This window comes from Cebus imitator, unplaced genomic scaffold, assembly GCF_001604975.1.
Source record: "Cebus imitator isolate Cc_AM_T3 unplaced genomic scaffold, Cebus_imitator-1.0 Scaffold576, whole genome shotgun sequence".
NCBI classification, from domain to species: Eukaryota; Metazoa; Chordata; class Mammalia; order Primates; family Cebidae; genus Cebus; species Cebus imitator.
Genome location: NW_016107891.1, coordinates 1,025,913 through 1,031,672, shown reverse-complemented (window position 1 = coordinate 1,031,672; position 5,760 = coordinate 1,025,913).

The following is a 5,760-nucleotide window of genomic DNA, read 5'->3' as shown; positions in this document are numbered from 1 at the left end:
TCCCCCTTCAGTTCTCTGAAACACCCCCTCCCTTATTCCCTAGCTGCATAAAAACTCCTTGTTGCCTCTTTTTGTTAAGGCCGATTTGACAGATCTTGCTCTCTTGTCTTCTTACTTTGGCAATATCTAATAAACATTTCTCTATCTCCAAGAACTGGTGTCTCAGTGGTTGGCCTCAGCTGTGCATTGGGGTTCCACGACACAATCACAATAATCCAAAACAGCCCCAACTCAATTCTAGCCCAAGTTTCAGTCAAAACCAGCACCCAAACCCTAACCCTAACTGAACCCAAGCCAAGCCCTAGCCTCAGCCCTGAGGTATAAACCTGAGCATGAACCTAGACATTATACCAAAAACAACCCTGATCACAAGACCAACCCTAAACTTTAAAATCGTACTTGACTCCTACTCAGACCTCACATCTAAACCCTAAAGACAAATCCAGAAAAGAACACAAACATGAACCTTAAACTATAAAGCCAACTCAAACCCAAAGGTGAACTCTCAACCAGAATCTGAACCTGAACTTTAACCCTAAAACTTAATCCTAAACATGAATCAGGAGCCAAACTCTAAACTTGAACAAGAACTCATACCCTTAAATGCCAAAACCAAGCCTGAATCACAGCTTGAGCTGAATCCTGATCAATAATCCTACTGGAATTCCAACCCCGAACTTTGACCTCAACCACAATCCTAATCCAACCACAATCAAAAACAAAACCCTACTCACAACCTGAACCCTATCCCCAATCCAGGCTAAGCCTTAGCCCCAGTCCATTCAAAAAACAGGCCAAGTCCCAGCCCCAGCTCCAGCCCACGCCAAGCCCTAGCCTGAGGACTGAGTCCAAACCCTTACCCCAATCCCTAAATCGATCCTGACTCAAACTCTGTCCCCAACTGTTCCTAACCCTACCACATACCCAACCCTAAATTATTAAAACTATAAACTCCAACCTCAACATCCAATCTAAGCCCATAAACACAAACCTGAACTAGAACTGAACTCAAATTTCTAAAGCCTGAACCCAAGCTGGAATCCCTAAACCCTAAAACCAAGTCAAGTCAGAACTCAAGCCTGAGCATCATAACAAACCAAATTCAAATCCTGACCTCAACCCCCAAACCTAACCCTCACACCCCACATCCACACTTGATATCAACCCCAGCCCCAGCCTCCAAGCTAGAGATAAGCCTGAGCATGAGCCAAAGCCAAATCTCAAAAGCCATTCTGAACCAAACACCAACCTGAATCCCAACCATAATGCTGACTTCAACCTAGGACCAAACCTGCCTGGGTTCCAAACCCTGTCCCCAACCACAACTACACCAAACTAAAGTCCAAAACAGGAAATATGGCCTAAATCCAAACTGTGAAATTAAAGCATAACTTGCTCAAACTCTAATCATTAAAGCCTAACTCAAACTTAAAGGCAAAACCTGAACCCCAATCAAAATCCTAATCCAAAGCCGTTAGCCATAATATTGAAATGGAGTCAGAGACCAGGTCTGGTCATGATTGTGAACTTTAATCCAAACTCTGAACCTGAAACTAAAATTGAACTCTTAAATCCTGAACCTAACTGGAGCCTAACTACACTCCAGCCCAAGCCTGAATCCTAAAACCAAACCAGAACCTAAACCCTGTGCATGAGCTACACCCTGATCTCAACCTGGCCCCCAAAAGGCCTAAGCATGAAACCAAACTCAAACTGGTACTCTAACCCTAAACTCAAACTGCAAACATAACTAGAACACTGCACCTGACCACTAACCTGAATTCAAAACCCAAACCCTGAAACCAAGACTGAGGCTAGACCCAGGCTGAGGGATAAACCCTGACCTGATCCTTTACCCAAATCCTGATCCCAATGCTAACCTCAACTTCAACCTTTCCCATGGTCCCAAACTCAAACCCAGCCTCAACACCAGCCCAAACCCCATCCCCATCCATGGCACCAACTCCAGTCTAAGCAGAGCACTAGTCTAAACCTAAGCCCAAAACTCTAAGCTGAACCGCATTCCAAACCCAGACACAACCATAAATTAGAACCAACATTGTTCTCAGCCCAGACTCCTAGATCCAAACTTGAACCCAAGTGAACCCCTGCATCCAAACAGGACCACACTGAAACCTGGAGCTCTATTCCAATCATATACCCGATACCTGACCCATGCCCTGAGTCGGACCTGAAGCCAAATAGAGACTCTAACCTGAATTCATACCCAAGCCTAAATCCCTAAACATAAAACCATTGCCAGAGTCTGAGTCCAAGCCCATGCCCAAACTATAAATCCAATCTAAACTTAAACTGAAACCACAACTTAAACCCTGAACTCAACCCTTACACTAACTGTCATCTGAAACCAAACTCCAATCAAATTTGCTCTTGAACTCTGATAATGAATGACAGTGAGACCACAGGCATAAAATTTAAAACTTATCTGAGTGAGAGCTCAAGCCCAAATGTGAATCACTCCAGCACTGACTTCAAACCTAAATCATAATCCTGAACCCAAACCCTAAATTGTAAATCTGCATTCAGAACTGAACATTGAACCCAAATCACTAAACTCCAAACCCAAGTCAGAGCCTGAACCTGAACATGAAAACCCTAAATCCAAATCTGAACCTGAACTAGAATCTAAACCCAGCTAATCCCAATCCTATTACCATTTTCAGCCCACGCCATAAACTAGCATAAAGCAGGTTCACTGTGCACTGGTTACCAGCTTGTCTGGGTCTGGTGACACAAGTTATATGAAGCAAATTTATTAATTATAAATAGGTAGCAAGAGAAAACAGAAGTCTAGGATTTACTGTGAGCCAGTCCCCCAAGGCTCAGGAAAGCTGCTCAGGGCAGATAGGTATGAGTCTTGCCTGTGTATGCCTCACTTGCACTGCAACTGAAAGGTCCTGGAAAGCTGTCTGCTCTGGAGTTTATACCCTGGGAAGTACAGGAACTACTTGTTTAAAGCATTGTATGACATCCTGTTCTGGGTGAGGGGCACTGGAACAGAGCCTGGGCTGTTCCAATTGGTTCTTCTTATCTCAGGGTGTTGCATTCCCAGACATTTTACAATTATTCTTGAGAATTACGAGAAAAGAGGAGAACTGGGATGGTCCAAGGATATCTGGAGAACTATCCTGCACCTAGCTCCATCCTAAGCCTCTGCCCTAACCTCAATCTGTCAGAGCCCAAGTTCTAGCCCAAACTGAGCTCTGGTCAGAGCCCCATCATGAACTGGATTCAGAGCCCAAGCTTCAACGCAGACCTCAAACTGAACCAAACCCCAACCTGAAATCCCAGCCTCAGCTCTAGCCCAGAACCAAACCTCATTTCAATCATGTCCCTTCACCTAACCCCAAATCCTAAACCCAAATACAAATCCAAACTCTGAACCTGAACCAGAATGCAAGTCTACATCCATAAACTGTAAAATCGAACTCAAGTCAGAGTACAAGCCTGAGCCCAAACCAAATTTCAAATTAAGCCCAAAGCTCAGTCTCAACATCCACACTAACCCTAACCCAAACCTTATACCATAAACTCTAACCATAAATATAAACCTTAATTCCAAACTCAAAATCCAACCCAGACTTGAACCCAAATTCTTAGGCCATAAAACTGAGCTAGAGTCTTAACCTGAAATGGAACCCCTACACTCTAGGCCTAAACTCAAACCTGAGCTAGAATCTTACCAAAACCCCTAAACCTGAACCCATGCCTGTAACCCAACCAATCCTAAACCTAACCTATACCCTGACTATGACCTCAATCCTAAATTTGAACTTGATTCCAATTCAAAACCTTTAATCTGGCTGGGTGTGGTGGCTCATGCCTATAATCCCAGCACTTTGGAAGGTCAAGGTGGGTGGATCACTTGAGGTCAGGAGTTTGAGGCCAGCCTGGCCAAGATGATGAAACCCCATCTCCACTAAAAATACAAAAATTAGCTGGGCATGGTGGTGTGTGAGGTTGAGACAGAAGAAGTGCTTGAATCTGGGAGGTGGAGGTTGTGGTGAGCCAAGATCATGCCACTGCACTCTAGCCTGGGCAACAGAGCAAGACTCCATCTAAAAACAAACAAACAAACAAAAACCTTCAATCTGAGCATGAATCCAAACCCCAACAAGAATCCCAACCCAATCCCTGATGTCGGCACTAATTCTAAAACAGACGCTCAAGCCTAACTTGAACCCTAACCTGAACTCAGTTTCCTAATCCGAAACCTGACACCTGAACTTGAACCTTAGGAAATAAAACACTATAATTGTTTTATGGCACTGAGTTTTGAGGTTAGGGCTATTTTGCACTGGGGTTCAAGTTCTGGGCAAGATGGAGAAAGCATACTCTACTGTGTCTCTCCCACAACTATAAATCCTAGAATGTATGGAGCAGCTGATTCAAAGACTAAAAATGTGTGTTAACTGGCAGACTGAAGATCAGAATCTGAAGTACCACCAAGCCTGAAGTATTTCATTTCTTTTTCTTGTGACACCATGTAGACTCCAGAGGAAGCCCAAAATTTAACTCCTAGATTCTCAACTGCTAATCCTAATCCCCAATCTTAAACCCTAAAAACCCTGACACCTGATGAATTTACCCATTTATCATTATGAAACAATCTTCTCGCCGGGCACGGTGGCTCACACCTGTAATCCCAGCATTTTGGGAGGCTGAGGTAGGCAGATCACGAGGTCAGGTGTTCAAACCAGCCTGGCCAATATGGTTAAACCCTGTCTCTACTAAAAACACAAAAAATTTAGCCAGGTGTGGTGGTGTGTGCCTGTAGTTCCAGCTACTTGGGAGGCTGAGGCAGAAGAATCACTTGAAACCAGGAGGCGGAAGTTGCAGTGAGCCGAGATCGTGCCACTGCACCCCAGCCTGGGTGACAGAGTGAGATTCCGTCTCAAAAAAAACAAAAAAGAAAGAATCTTCTCTATCCCTAGCAATATCCCTTGCTCCGACATCTACTGCAGTTTTCTCTTTATTACTGTCGGCATGGTATAGTTTCCCTCCCATGCATTTACTTTTAGCCTATTTGTATATTAACATTTAAAGTGAGTTTCTTAAAGATAAGAGTTGACTCTTTCTAAAAATACACGTTGACATTTAACACTTTATCTTTTAATTGATGTATGTCATTTGGAGAGTTTCTATTGCTTAGTCTTCAAGGTCAGTAATTTCTACTGCAATGTCTACTAGCTCATTAACCCAATCCTGTATATTTTACATCTCAGAAATCCTAGACTTAATCTCTAGAAATTAAATGGACCTTTTTTATTCCATGTCTCTGCTTACCTTTTAGAACATATAGAATACAATATTAATAGCTGTTTCTATGTCTTTGCTAATTCTAACATGTCAGTTCTCCATTTATTTGAATGGATAGGTTTTTCTCCTTTATCGTTGGTCGTATTTTCCTGCTTCTTTGTGTGACTGGTAATTTTTGATTTGCTGCCTGACATAGTGAGTTTTTTTTTTTTAAATTTATTATACTTTAAGTTTTGGGGTACATGTGCAGATCATGCAGGTTTGTTATGTAGGTATACACGTGCCATGGTGGTGTCTTGCTGCATCCATCGCGCAGTCATCTACATTAGGTATTTCTCGTAATGCAATCCCTCCCTAGTCCCCCCACCCCTGCTATTCCTCCCCTAGCCCCCCACACCCCCAGGCCCCAGTGTGTGATGTTCCCTTCCCTGTGTCCGTGTGTTCTCATTGTTCACCACCCACTTATGAGAACATGCTGTT